General features: G+C 39.6%; 1 protein-coding gene across 2 annotated transcripts in view; it reads right to left on the bottom strand.

The window, feature by feature from the left end:
* Positions 1-11,166, bottom strand: part of LOC109912731 (small glutamine-rich tetratricopeptide repeat-containing protein alpha) — a 44,768-nt gene extending 33,602 nt beyond the window's left edge. For both annotated transcript variants that reach the window (XM_020512167.2, XM_020512166.2), the window contains exon 1: positions 11,000-11,166. The gene's annotated coding sequence lies outside the window, so the exon portion shown is untranslated. The remainder of the gene's footprint in view (positions 1-10,999) is intronic.
* Between the last annotated feature and the right edge of the window lie 3,469 nt (positions 11,167-14,635).

Raw genomic sequence — 14,635 nt, 5'->3', positions numbered from 1 at the left:
GAACCAGACCCGAAACGTTAACTCTGTTTTTTCCTTCACAGATGCTGCCAGACCTGCTGAGCTTTTCCAGCAACTTTGTTTTTGTTCCATCTAAAGGTACTTTCTACATGAAACAGTTTGACACATTTAAGGGAATACAATATAATAAAGAGACATAAATCCTTTTCTCCCCTTCCTCAGGTTTATCGAGAGAGAGACAGAAATAAATCTCCAAGATCCCACCCTAGAGTACGTCACACAAAATGCATTAAAAAACATCATCTCAACTACAAAGATAAAGTTGGAAATATAAAGATTTGTCAGCAACTATGGAAAACTATCAATTTACTATTTCAATCTCAGACTTCAAGTATACATCAGTTCATTTGGATCTCGAAGGTACTATTTAAAAGGATTATGGAAAAAGGTCAAGTAATAACATTCAAATATATTTGCAAGAAGAGAATAATGCAGAGCAACGTGGAAAAGAGCAGCATTTTCCAGAGGTCTGATAGGCCAAACAGCATCCTTTCACACAGTAACATTTTGTGATTCTATACGAAAATTTCTCATTTTTAAATGGCTGAAAATTACTGATTAGTCAAACTTCCACAGGACATTCACAGATCTTCATTCCTATACCTAACAAATGGGAAAGTATCGCCCGCATCAACACATTTTTATACAATGATTTTCACGAACATATGCCACGAGAATAACATCTTCCGGAATTATCAAATCACCAGCCAAGGGCTGTAACCCAGCAACCTTGGTAGTTGGTGTGTGCATGTGTTTGTGGTGGGCGGAGTGGTCGGAAGGATGAAAAATACAATTTAAATACTATTTATGCCTGACCAGGTTTCTCCTTGGAAACAAACTGCTGTGTCTTCCAGTTACCTAGCAAGTTCGTGCAAGATTACATTTTTAACCTGCAAATCTACAAAAACATTTGCCAGCATACTTCAATTTATATGCATAAAATTTATAACACTTTCATGTATTAATTCAGTGGATAGATGTGCATGCTCTAGTTGTGATTAAGAGCAGCTGATACTGAGGAAAGATCAAGGCACATTTAAGAACCCGATTGGGCACACGTGGTATAGTCATAGCATCCCTACCTTGGAGACAGAAGCTGAAAACGAAAACATGCCAACAAATACACCCACCATTACAAATTTATTCTAAATAATGCTTAATACTCCCTGCCTACAATTCAGATTAAAGATATATTCTGGAAATCCATCACATTTCATGTCAAGCTACCAAAACATCCACTTACCATGGTAACGAGGATCACATCCGAATTTTGATCAGAGTTCAACAAAATACATAAAAGGAAAATAATGTAAATACTGGAAATTTAAATAGAAAATGCTGGAAACATTCAGAAGGCTAGACTGCATCTGTGGAGAGGGAGTTAATGTTTTAGGTTGACGCAATGTTAACCATTTCTCTTTCCATACATGCCACTTAACCTGAGCAATTCCAGCATTTTCTGCTTCTGTAACACAAAATGAGCGTTGTGTGTCAATGTTTTAGGCAAGAATATTACAGAGTGAGATTAGCAAATACTTAACAAATATATGAATAAGGAACAGCCTAGAAAATGATATCTAGTAAATTTCTGTTCCATTGTATAGGTTTCCATTTGAGTTTTTTGGATTTATGTTTGATTTCAGTATGGTGCACCAGCAGCGGCTATTTTTTCCCCTATTATCATTTGGGACTCCCTGAAACAACTGAGGGAGCTTTTATTTTAACCCACTGTTGTTCCTCTTGCAAAAGTATTTGGTGGGATTGGTGTGAAGGGAACTTTATTTCCAGGTATCTAGGTACAGCTTCTTTAGTTACAAGATCTTAGAAAATAGAGAAATAAAATGCCCAGCATTATAGAAATAAAATTTCAGAACCACTGTCTTCCAAACCAGATAACACTGGCACCTAGCCAACAGTCCACACCGGGCCCTGGTTGCAGACCACGCTGGGCTTCACCTTGAGGATCATGAGGTTGGGAGATCGCTTCAGACTGCCACACTGAGCTGAGGACACCATGCCAGGAGGCTGCTACACCAGGTCCGTAGGTCGCCAAGCCACCCTGGGAGTCCACTGCTCCATGCCAGGACATCACCATGCCACATGGGAGGCTGCTACACCAGACTGGGAGGTTGCCACACCACACCAGGAGGCTGCGAGTCATTGCCAGATGCCAGGAGAGAAGAAGAGGCAAAAGGAGACAAGAAGAGGAAGAACGGCAGAGCGGATGAGCTCCAGCTGGAGTGTCCTACTCTGTCACCATCCTGTATTTTAAACCCTTGTTGTCCCTCTCACAGGAGTATTTGACGGGGATGGAGCTGACGGGACTAAGTTCAAATGAGTAGAGAAAGGTTTCCTCTATTTCAACCCCTTGTTTTCCCTATCCCAAGAATGTCTGATGGGGATGGTGTCAAGGGAACTTTATTCCCAGTTCAAACTGGTAAAGGAAACTTTACTCTGTATTTCAACTCATTGTTGTCCCTATCCCAGGAGAGTTTGATGGGGATGGAGTTGAGGGAGCATCATTCTTTATATTAAAAAAAAAGTTGAAAGAACTTTGAGTTGAAAAGAGTCGAGGGTCGTTTCAGTTCCAAAGAGTTCAGGATACTTTACTTTCCTATTTAAAAAGAGTACAGTGAGTTTTACTTTGTATTTAACCTAGTGCTGTCCCTATCCAGGAGGTGTAAGGGGACTCAACTTTTCCATTTACATTATCGTTTAAAAGGACAAGGCTGCTTAGTCCTTTGAGCCTGCTCTGCCATTCAATAAGATCATGACTGGTCTGATTTTAACCTCAACTCTACATTCCTGCATATCCGAGATAATCTTTCATTGCCATGGCAATCAAGTGTCTACCTAACTTTGCCTTAAAAATATTTAAAGGTTCTGCATCAAATGCCGTTTGAGGAAGGGAATGCCAAAGACACTCAACAAAAGATATTTTAAATTGCAATTTAAAATCAAGAGGTTCGGATGGTTATACTATGGAGAAACAGGCCATATTGCCAATCCAGTCTAAGCTAATGTTTATGCTCCATACACGCTTTCTCACATCTTTCTTTATTTAACCCTTTCCTCATATTCTTTTCACTTTCACATGTTCTGTACTTTCCCCTTGGAGTGCATTTTGTTATTCGCCTTAACTACTCTGATAACAGTTTCAGCGTTCCCCTCAGTTGAACAGTAGGCATGAAACTTGGTTGACGTACAAATGTCTGTATAACCCAGAATTGCTTTATCAGGATTCAAAATATTTAAATGCCTGCTCTGAATCAGCTACAAAAGACTTGAAGCACTCATTTTAATAAAATTTTCCCCTAAAAATATAGATATTGCCATATTGACCAGAGGCTTGAAGCGCAGATGGCCCCTTTACTAACACTGGTGCTGCATATTGGTAAACATTCACCCCACAAGACCCAAAAACCAACGAAGAATAAGCTGTCAGATCTGCAACTTTGCTGTGACTTAAGGGTATATAGACAAACCTTAAGCTTTCTTACGGGCCTCCCCACCAAAAAAAGACTGAGACGAGGGAGAAGGATGAGTTCTGCTGTACAGGAGAATTAGATGCTTTATCTCTTCTTTTCTCCATTAAGAATTTAGCAAGAATTTGCTTCAACTACTTTCAATTGTCACAGGTGTAAGGAGACACACATGAATTTCAGAAAAATATAGACTAAAATTATTAGATGAAAAGAAATTGTTATTGTGAACTAAAGGATTTTGAAATCAGAGCAGTTTCACCATTCCAATTAAATATTTGAATTAAGACTTAGATAACAAATCCAAGTCCTTGTGCTCTATCCAAGATTTGGGATGTTAAGTGGACACAGTTCAATTTGTCCCCATTACTTGCCATCTAATGCATGAGAGTTATGAAAAGCTTTCTTTTGCAATCACCCTTCATTGATATAATGACTCAGTCTTAAATCACTGTACAAACTCAATGATAAAAAATCATTTGCGGAGAAAGATCAGTGAAAACACTGAAACGCAAGCCTTATGAGACATGGGAGTGGAGGACAGGAAGAGACTGCAATTTGTTTTTAACCTATGAAAACTCAAGCAAGAAAAGGCCACATAGACAATCAACTAGATTTTGCAACTTCCGAGTAATTGGTTATCATAACATGGACAAACGTCTGGGAAGAGGTGACTTGCTCATTCTTCAGTTTGAAAGGTTGCCCTGTCAAAAGGGAAAAAAAATATTAAAGCAGGTATTTTGCAACCAAGCCCATTGCAAGTAATGTATCAGAATGCCAAGTGCTCCACTTCTCATTGCAGCACACCTTGTCCTCCACCTCTACATTTCTGCAGAGCTAGACCAGAAAGACAAATAAAGAGAGAGTGTAACAAATACTGGGATAAGTTAACAAAACATATTGGGATAAAAGTAACAAAAAGACCGAATGGGTGAACACAAAATGTGAATAATAATCTGGAACCCTTTTTAATCAAGCCGAATAAAAGATCTTTTGAAGCTCAGTACAGTTCTGTAGCAATAATTGTCACAATTATTGATATCTAGGTAACAAGATATCTGTAGATTTGCAAGTACATTAAATTTACAATTAATTCTTAATGACTCATAGGTGCAGTTTCATCCCTAGACACTCAATTTTTCCTGGTATTTTAATCAGATGCCCCAAGAATAGACTTTTCTGAATGAGATACAAAATGGTTCAAATTCTCATCAGGAAAGAACATAATGCAATTGGCAACTGTTAACTCCTGAAAACCTCTTGTGGCATCAGACTACAAATTAAGGGCAAGAATAGTTTTCTACATTATTGAAAAAGAACTGAAAAATTTCCATTTATATCATGCCTTTCACAACCACAGCACTTCTCAAAAGTACTTGCAACACCTTAGGAAGAATGTATTGGTTTTGGAGGGAGCACAACGTAGGTTTTACAAGCATGATACCTGGGCTTCAGGAGCTAAGTTATGAGGTGAGATTATACAAATTAGGCCTTTTTCTCTAGAATTTAGAAGGTTAAGGGATGATCTGATTTAAGTCTTCAAGATATTAACAGGAAAAGACTGGATAGATAAAGACAAGCTTTTGCGTTGGTTGGAGATTTTAGAATGGGGGCAGAGTCTAAAAATGAGAGCCAGGCCATTTAGTAAAGATGGTAGGAAGCATTTCTACATACATTGGATAGTGGAGGTTTGGAACTCTCTTCCACAAACAACAGTGCATGCAGATTCTTCCTAATGTGTTGTAAGCACTTTTGAGAAGTGCTGAGGTTGTGAAAGGCACAATATAAATGCAAATTTTTCATTTCCTTTTCAATAATATAGAAAACTATTCTTGCCGCAAATCTGTAGTCGTCTGATGCCACCAGAGGTTTTCAGGAGTTAACAGCTGCCAATTGCATTATGTCCTTTGCTGATGAGAATTTGAATGGTTGTGTCTCTCCAGAAATGTAGATGCTAGATCAGCTGTTAATTTTAAATCTGAGATAGATTTTTTTTTGTTAAGCAAAGGTATTACAGGATATGGGCTAAAAGGTAGATACATGGAGTCGAACCACAGATCAGCCATGATCTCACTGAATGACAGAACAGATTCGAAGGGCGTAATAGACTACTCCTGTTCCCATGTTCTAATTAAGTAACTGGAAGTATCATAATTTTGTATTGTAGGAAATGCAGTAGCCAATCTGCACACAGCAGGATTCCACAACAATGTGATAATAACCAGATATTCGTTTTTGTGATGTTGATGGTCACCACACATAATGCTAATGTTTTTTCAAATATGACATGGAATATTTCACATGTAGAGCCACCTGAGGCAGATAGGGGCTCAGTTCATCTCTCAGTCAAAAGCTGGAACTTCCAGTAATGCAGGACTTAGCATGGTAGTGGAAATGCCGGCTTTGATTTTTGTGCTGGACTGGACCAGACAGCTTCGGACTCAGAGGCAAGTCTGTCACCAATTAAGCCATGGTCAACACTTATGATGGAAAGTTCTGCATTAATTACTGAGACAACAGCCATAAACAAAAAGTAATTTTATCATCACTTAATGCAGAGGAAGTGGTGGAAAGGCTGAGCAGGTCAGGCTTTTACTCATTGGAGTTTAGAAGAAAGAATGATCATATTGAAACATAAGAGTCTGAAGAGGCTTGATCTTCCTTGTGGACAAAACTAATGAGGGATGGAAAGGGACGGTTTTAGAAATAAAAAAGTAGCCCATTTAAAATGGAAATATAAAGAATTTATATTCTTTAGATCATAGGTTTTGGGAATTCTTTTCCCCAGAGAGTAGTGGAGGCTGCTTATTTTTACAAAAAAAAAATTCATTCAGGATTGTGGGCTGCGCTGTTTAAGCTCGCGCTTATTACCTACCTCAATCTTCCCTCAAGGGGGTAGCAGGGAGCTACTTTCTTGAACCACTGCAGGATGGGTCATCAAATGTTTTCAAAGACCATGTTAGATGGGTTTTAAATCAACAAGGGACAGGTGGAGATATGCATGAAGAATTTTTATTCAATGGCACAGCAGGCTCGATGGGCTGGATAGACTAACTCTTGCAATTTCTTATGATCTCGTGCACATCCTGCACGCTCTTCTTCATTCATCGCATTCACACCTTATCAATAATGGTATACTGTATTTGGAGTCAAATTGCCAATATCAAATCCAAAAATGCCTCCTTAGGAACAATAGCGGATCGAACTTCAAAGCATGATGGGTTTTCAACCAAAGAGGTTAGCGTTATCTAAGCCATAATGGCAGGAGGACGCTGTCACTAGAAGAATTCCAAATTGATAAAAGGAGAAAATGTCAGATAGGCTATGGATATTTAAAGTTGACAAGACACCAGAACCATGTAAAACGCATTCATGGATACTGAAGGAAGTGAGAATGAAAATTACAGAGGCACTGGTTATAATCTTTCAGTCTTCCTTAGACTCAGAGGATGTGCCAGAGGACTGGAAAACTGCAGACGTTACACCCTCATTCAAAAAAGGGTTGTAATAATAGGCCAAACAATTACCAGTCATCAGTGCTGAGGAAACGTCGAGAAAATTATTTAGGATAGAATTAATAGTCACGTAAAAAGTGGTGGGTTGAATAGGAAATAATAGCATGGGTTTCTTAAAGGGAAAATCATGTTTGATTTGTCATATCATGGAATTGTTCTGAAGGAGGGAACAGAAAAGGTTGATTAGAGTAATGCTGTTGATGCGATGTACATGGATATTCAAACAGTTTTTAATGTGGGTGCAGTGAGAGAGGAGCATTCAGAACACAGAATCAATGGACGGAGAGATCATAAGATTGTACAAATGGTGTGAGTGGAGCATCGAATACTAAATCCTTGCAGGTGATCCAAAGTGTTAGACGATGTGAGTAAAGTGTCAACAGCTGAATAACAAGCGAAGGGATGACCTATAATCCGATTAAATGAGGTAGAGAGATAATTACAAAATATTAAAAATAAGGTTGTGCTGCAGGCAAACCAAATGACTGGAATAACATAGATAACAAGGTGTAGAGCTGGATGAACACAGCAGGGCAAGCAGCATCAGAGGAACAGGAAAGCTGATGTTTCGGGCCTACATCCTTCTTCAGAAATGGGGGAGGGGAAGGGTCTAGGCCCGAAACGTCAGCTTTCCTGCTCCTCTGATGCTGCTTGGCCTGCTGTGTTCATCCAGCTCTACACCTTATTATCTCAGATTCTCCAGCATCTGCAGTTCCTACCATGACTGGAATAACATGATGGTTTTAACAGTCGCATGCCAAGGGTCTAACCAAAGTAATAAGTAAACCAAAACTGTCCAAACTAATTAAGGTAGAGAGATCTTATTTACCCAGGTGACAGTGACAAAACAGGACAGCAAGGAAGATTTTACAGATACAGAACAGTGTGGTGGGGTCACATGTAGTGTGACATGAACCCAAGATCATGGTTGAGGCCGCCTTCATGGTTATCACAGTTTCTGTTTGGCAATTCTGCATTGTTGCCTATCTTGAAGGCCCCCCCATGGAGAACGCTTACCCGAAGACTGGAAGCTGAACGGTCGTGAGTGCTGAAATGTCCCCCGACTGGAAGGGAACATTCCTGTCTGGCGATTGTTGCGCTGCATCCATTCATCTGTTGCTGTTGTGTCTGCATGGTCTCGCCAATATATCATGCCTCGGGACATCGTTGTCTGCAGCACACGAGATAGACAACATCGGCTTAGTCACAAGTATCTGCCATGTATGTGGTGGTGGTGTTGCCATGTGCGATTGTTGTATCCATGTCAACAAGATCTGACTCATCTTGCAGAAATTGCCGTGGCAGGGTTGTGTGGTGTTGTAGTCAATGTTCTCCCAAAGGCTGGGTAGTTTACTGCGAACAATGGTCTGTTTAAAGGTTTGGCAGTTGCTTGAAGGCGAGAAGTAGAGGCAACGTGATGATCTTGGCAAGATGCCTGTGGTCTAGATCTTGGTGGGCAGGGGTTAATTCAAAACTTGCAGACGATACAAATCTTAGAAGCTGTAAACTGTAAGGAGAACAGTGCAGAATTCCAAAAGGCCAAAGACAAGTGGCGGAGTGGGGAGAGTTGGCAGATGTGATACAATTCAGAGAAGTCTGAGCTGATGCATTTTTAGAGGAAGAACATGGGTCAATATTATAAAATCAAGAGGTGCAGGAGCAGAAGGACCTGGATGTGTATGTGCACAGATCACTGAAGGTAATAGGAATGATGATGGGAGCAGTTAAACAGTTTTCTGTGCATTTTTAAAAAAGGGGCAGAGAATACAAAAGCAATGAGGGAAAGCTGAACTATTCAAGACACTTGTTAGACCTCAGTTGGACTACTGTGTATAGTTTGGGTACCACATTGTTGTAAGGATGTGAATGCATTGGAGAGAGTGTAGAAGAGATTTACAAAAATGCTTCCAAAGATAAGTAACTTCAGTTATGAGCATTGATGGCAGATATTCGGACTGGAGGCAGCCAAAAGGAGCTTCAGTAGAAGTTTTCAAAATCATGAGGAGATCTGGATAGAATTTATAGGAAGAAACTGTTCCTGCTCATAAAAGGATCCACAACAAGAATGCAGAGATTTAAAGATACTTGCAAATATGGTGAATGTGATGACAAAAAAAGCTTTCACACATGGTTTAGGCCCCCTGGAAATGTCGTTGAAGCAGATTCATTGAGGCATTCAAGATGGAATTAGATGATTATGTGAATAAAAACAAGGTGCAAAGGTACAAGGAAAAAGCAGGAAAATAGCACTAAGTCATAATGCTCATTGGCTAGCTGGTGCAAACACAATAGCCAGCATGGCCTCCTTCTGCATCATAATGCGCCTCCAATTCTGAGGAAATTGTTATGCAAACAGAAAAATAAAAGTAAAGCTTGAATTATTGTAGTATCCACACCATGTTTTCCAAGTGCAGATGCAAACACAGAGCTACTAAAAGCTGTACATCTGTTGAGTTCTAAAATGAAAAAAGCATAGCTCACACTGAAGCCATACAACTGCACAAAGTAGTGACAGTCACCTCCTTTTTTTTCTTCTTCCTGAACTGAAGAATCAGGACACTATTCTGGGAGGTAGGGTAACCCCTTTCTCCACAGCATGACAATAACTCAATCAAGTCCCAGAGGCAACTCCCAGGCCAGGCCGGCAAGGGGGCAGCAAGTCGCAAAGGTGGGTCCCAGACCAGGCCGGCACAGGGACATTGAGTCCCGGGACAGAGGCCAGTGCAGATGCGGCAAGTCCTGGACCAGAAGCGAGGCCCTTGGGGACTGGAAGCTCAAGATCTGAGGCCTAGTGTGGTCTAGAGACTTGGCCTGGGCAATCTGAAGGCTCGGTGCTGGCACAGACTAAAATTTGAGTACTTTTTAAAAAGAAAACTTCTTTATTCTTACACTGAATTTTTATTTGCGATTCTTTCAAGTCTGCTACACATACTTAAGTGTTCTGTACCCAAGCACCCTGTTCCTAAGAAGCTACCAAAGCAGAGACATTACAAACTTTTCACTGCACTCATTCAAGCGCACCTGATAATAAAGGCTAATTCAAATTCTTTACAACTGCATCCCAGGATAATTAAAGTTGGGGGAAAAAGGGGAAAAATGAGAAAGACATAAATCAGCTGCTTCTTAGTAAGGCCAATGGCATAACTTCAATGGAAACTAGTAAACATTTAAATAATAATTGAAAATAAATGTGACAGAGAAGGGCTCAGTAGAGGAAGGAAAGCCACTCTGTGGAATGCTGTAAGGAGGCTTGGAAAAGCAAACATAGAAAAAAAAACACAAACAGCAAATAGGCATGTGCAATGGATTTGTACCCAATACATTAAAATTCTGCACTAAAGCAGGAATGAATTTTGGAATCACAGAATCCCTACAGTGCAGAATACAAACAAGTTAGTTAAAAAGCAAGGGGACTTTATCCATTACAATTGAATACATAAATATTATACCAAATTAGTGGAGAATACACAAAATGCAGTGCTGTAAACGAGCTTGCAAAATGATCATACCTTATCCACTTTAATTATGTAGGCCTAACAACACAGTTCAGTCCTCTTACAATTGGATTCTACTTGAAGGCAACATTGCATGCTGATGCACTAGTCTATTCTAGACAGCAAATATAATTTGTGAAAATGGTAAGCCAGCAAACAAACACTTAATAGCTAATTGAAAATTAGCTCATAGGAGCAGCATTAATGCAGAGGACGTGTACATTGAACTGTGCAAGCAATGTGCCAACTATCTCGATATGAAATATTCACACAACTAAACCTAAGTCAGAGTGATACAAGGACAGAACATTCCAGCTTGGGCCTAGCATCGCTGAGCGCCTCCGCACTCACACTTAGTTACACAGCCGGCAGGAAAGCGACCCAACTTATAGTACCAAGTTCCTTTATTTAAAAAAGGACTGGAGGTGCATTCTAACTTCTACATTTCACCCACACAAAAGCCATTGAGAAATATTTCCTTCAAACTCACCACTTTCTGACACTAATTACGGACACTAGCACCAACACAGCACTCTCTGCACATGCTCCGTCCGAGACGACGTCGGACCCTAGAACGCATGCGCCGTTCGGCTTGACGAACTGATCGCAGAACGCATGCGTACTCCCCATTGACGGCCGAATTCCGAAGCGCATGTGCCATCTGCTCACGTTGCTTTCATCTGTCAAATGAGGATCATTTTGCGCATGCTCCAGTATAGGGGACGAGACTTCCTTTGCTAATGCTCCAAGTGGTGATTATAGGCTTGATGACTGATATGTTGTTCAGCAGATATATTTGATATTTTCTTGTTTATAAATTAATTATATATTAAATAGTAAAACTGACAATGGCACAAAGCTTTATTTTTAAGGATAAATAAACCTGGTTAGGTTTAATAATTCTGTATAGAAGTCAATTTGTGAAATCAGAATTAAAGCCCAGAAACAAGCCATTCAGTAGAACAGACTGATGCAATGCTTATGAATCACATGAGCCTCCTCACGTCCTTCACCTAACTCTTATCAATATATTATCTTATTCTTTTCACCCTTCATCTAACCTGATCAACATATTCTTTTCTGAAGAAGGGTCTAGTCCCGAAACGTCAGCCTTCCTGCTCCTCTGATGCTGCTTGGCCTGCCGTGTTCATCCAGCTCTAAACCTTGTTACAACATATTCTTTTATTCCTTTCATTCTTTAGGTGTTACCTCTCTCTTCTGAGGTCCACCCTCTAAACATGTTCAGTGTAAAGAAGTTTCTCCTGGATTTAGTGCTGACTATCATCATAGAATCCCTACAGTGCAGAAAGAGGCCATTCAGCATCAAGTCTGCACTGACTCTAAATTCATTCACTGACTGGGAATTCCTTATTGACCCTTTTTCTGACCTGATCCTCAAATGGAAATGGTTTATATGTACACTTTTAACTCATATCATAAAAACCTATATCAGGTCACCATTCAACATGCTTTTGAGAGAAAACAACCTAATCAGATGGATAATAATTTTGTAGTGGTGGTAATTCGAGAAGTAGGAAATATGATGCCATGGTGTATTTCATTTTAGTGCAGATATTTACTTTGTCAGGCTTTCTTGGAAACACGTTTTTGTGTCAGCATGGAAATTTGAGTAATTTGTAAACCCGCCAGGATTCTTGTGCATTGTCAATAATGGCATTTCATAACTGAGGATCGTAGAGATAGAAATTTAACCTGTTTCATTACATCAGTCAGGCTAATGGTTGATACATTGTTGCTTAGGTAAAAGTTGAACCTGGGTGAGATAAACCAATGTCACCATAACAATTGACAAAGAGCTTGAAAAAGTTTTAAGAGTTTTGTCATTAATATCTTTTACTGCTACAGCAAGAACATTTAGACTCAAACACTGTGGCAGTTCTCCAAGTTCATAATTATTTGGTGAAGCTGGGACAAAGATGAAGCATTGAAAAGGCAGAAAATTTTGAATATTGCTTTATGAAAATGTATTTTTAAAATTAGCACACCTTTACATCTTTCTCTAATTTTTAATTGAATGTTGTATACACAAGGATGCAAAGTTATAAAAGCCAAGAATAGTAGAGAATCTAGAGATGCAGGTACGTAGATCCTTGAAAGTGGCATCACAGGTAGACAGGATGGTGGAGAAGTCATTTAGCACGCTTGCTTTCATCAGTCAGAGCAGTGAGTTGGGACATCATGTTACGACTGTACAAGATATTGGTAAGGCCACATTTGGAGTACTGTACGCAATTCTGGTCGCTGTGCTATAGGAAGGAAGTTATTAAACTGGAAAGCATGCAAAAAAGATTTACAAGAATGTTACCAAGACTGGAGGGTTTGAGTTATAAGGAGAGACTGGATAGGCTGAGACTTTTTTCGCTGGAGCATAGGAGGCTGAGAGGTGGCCTTGTAGAGGTTTATAAAATCATGAGATGTATTGATAAGGTGAAAAGCTAAGGCCTTTCCCGCAGGCCTGGGGAGTCCAAAACGAAGGAGCATAAATTTAAGGTGAGAGGGGAAAGATTTAAAAGGGACCTGAGAGGCAACATGTTCACACAGAGGGTGGTGTGAATAGGAATTAGGAGCAGGAATAGGCAATTCAGCCCTTCAAGTCCGCTCCAACTTTTAATATTATCATGTCTGATCTTATATGGAATGAGTTGCCAGAGGAAGTGGTACAGGCCAGTACAATTACAACATTTAAAAGACATTTGAACAGGTATACGGATAGGAAACATTTTGAGGGATATGGACCAAATGCAGGCAGATGTGACTAGGTTAGTTTACGAAACCTGGTTGGCATGGACAAGTTGGGCTGAAGGGTCTTTTTCCATGCTATATGACTCTAAATGCCTAGCCACTGATGTCCGTATCCCATGTATATTATCCCAATAGGTGTAACCACCCATAAAATAAAAACAGAAAATGCAGGAAATGTTCTGCAGGTCATAGAATATGTGAACAGTGAAACAAAGTTCATAATTAAGGTATGTGAGCTTAATTGCTCTGAACCCAATGGTCCAGCAATGCTCAGTTTTCAAATTCTTGTTCTACTCCATCTCTGTAACCTCCCACAAAAATTTGATTTTTCTCTAATTCTGGCTAATGTACGCCTGTTAATTATTTGATCTCACTATTTATGGCTGTACCTTCACATGTCAATTACCTTTTATTGAAACTTGGAACATTTAGAAAAGAATGGGAAGGAAACAAAAGAAAGGTGTTTGATATGGTGGAGGACAAGAGATATTAAATAACAACAGGCCATGGTGCAGGATCAAAGATAATGATAATTGAGACAAATGAAGAAACAAAAGATATGTCTAGATGGAGGAGTGAGTGAGGAAGATCTACCATCCAAAAGCAAACATGAAAGTAAAAGAGTATGACAAAAAATTCCCCAAAAAGAGAAAGGATAGAAAATGGAGAAAGAGATTACAGTCTGAAGTTGTTGGACTCAATGATGACTCTGTAAGGTGTAAAGCACCTAATCTGAAAGCTGAAGCACTGTTTGTCAAGTTTAGACCACATTGGAACACTATAAGAGGCTGAGGACAGAGTAGTCATTGTGATCAAAGATCATAAGATGTAGGAGCAGAAATAGACCATTTTGCCCATCAAGTTAGCTCTGATATTCAGTGGATCATGGCTGATCTGATAATACTCAACTCCACTTTCCTACCTTTACCCCATATCATTCCCTTCCATTAAAAAAAATTACTGATTAAAAACCTTTATTATTTCTAGACTTGACTACTACAATGCACTTGTCATGCTCCCATGTTCTATCTGCCATCCAAAACTCTGCTGCCTGCGTCATGACTTGCACCAAGTATTGTTTACCCTTCTTCCCCTCCTTGTTCCCACATGGGCTCTGGGTTAAGAAATGCCTTAATTTTTTAAACTTACTTTTGTTTTCAAATCCCTTCATGGCCTGAGCTTTCCTCATCTCAGTTATCTTCTTCAGCTCCACAACTTTCTGGGAAATCTGTGTTCCTCTATTTCCGGCCTTTTGTGATTCCATAGCGTTTTGGTGATTGTGTCGACTACCTCAGCTTAAGCTTTTGAATGTGGTTCATAAACTGCTCCTGTTCTCTAGCATTTTTGCCACTATTAATATCCT

This window comes from Rhincodon typus, chromosome 29 (genome assembly GCF_021869965.1).
Source record: "Rhincodon typus isolate 14 chromosome 29, sRhiTyp1.1, whole genome shotgun sequence".
NCBI classification, from domain to species: Eukaryota; Metazoa; Chordata; class Chondrichthyes; order Orectolobiformes; family Rhincodontidae; genus Rhincodon; species Rhincodon typus.
This window is presented reverse-complemented; position numbering and strand designations above follow the sequence as displayed.